General features: G+C 39.9%; 1 protein-coding gene across 1 annotated transcript in view; it reads right to left on the bottom strand.

The window, feature by feature from the left end:
• The window catches only part of LOC119581991, a gene marked incomplete at its 3' end in the record, with an annotated part of 37,751 nt that overhangs the window by 11,514 nt on the left and 25,831 nt on the right, over positions 1 to 406 (bottom strand).

Raw genomic sequence — 406 nt, 5'->3', positions numbered from 1 at the left:
GAGCGAACAAACCATTCCAATGTGCAAGTGACTAAATTTTTTTTAGATGATTTTGTTACTGAGTGTTACCAACTATCTCTGTCCTACAGACACAAGAGGGCACACAATAAATCAGTTGAATCAAGAGGTTAAGCTGGAGGGTTGGAGGGTGACACACAAGGGGGAGGTTACACTAACACTAATCACCTCAGACTTCTTGGCACTTTCTAGATAGGCCTTGAGTTTGCTCTCGGAGTCCCTAAGGTCTCGCAGCACCTTTGCCAGGGTGTTGTACTGCCCGATCTTTGACTGGGAGTAGCAACATGACATAATTTAGGTGTATAAACATTTCTGTAAATGGTTGTGTGTTTCTTTTCCAACAAAGAAAAAGAAAAAGAAAATGAAAACAATCTAAATATAGATTTTA

Source organism: Penaeus monodon, chromosome 15, assembly GCF_015228065.2.
Source record: "Penaeus monodon isolate SGIC_2016 chromosome 15, NSTDA_Pmon_1, whole genome shotgun sequence".
Taxonomy (NCBI): domain Eukaryota; kingdom Metazoa; phylum Arthropoda; class Malacostraca; order Decapoda; family Penaeidae; genus Penaeus; species Penaeus monodon.
The sequence above is the reverse complement of the archived record's forward strand: the minus strand, read 5'-3'. Positions and strand labels throughout refer to the sequence as shown.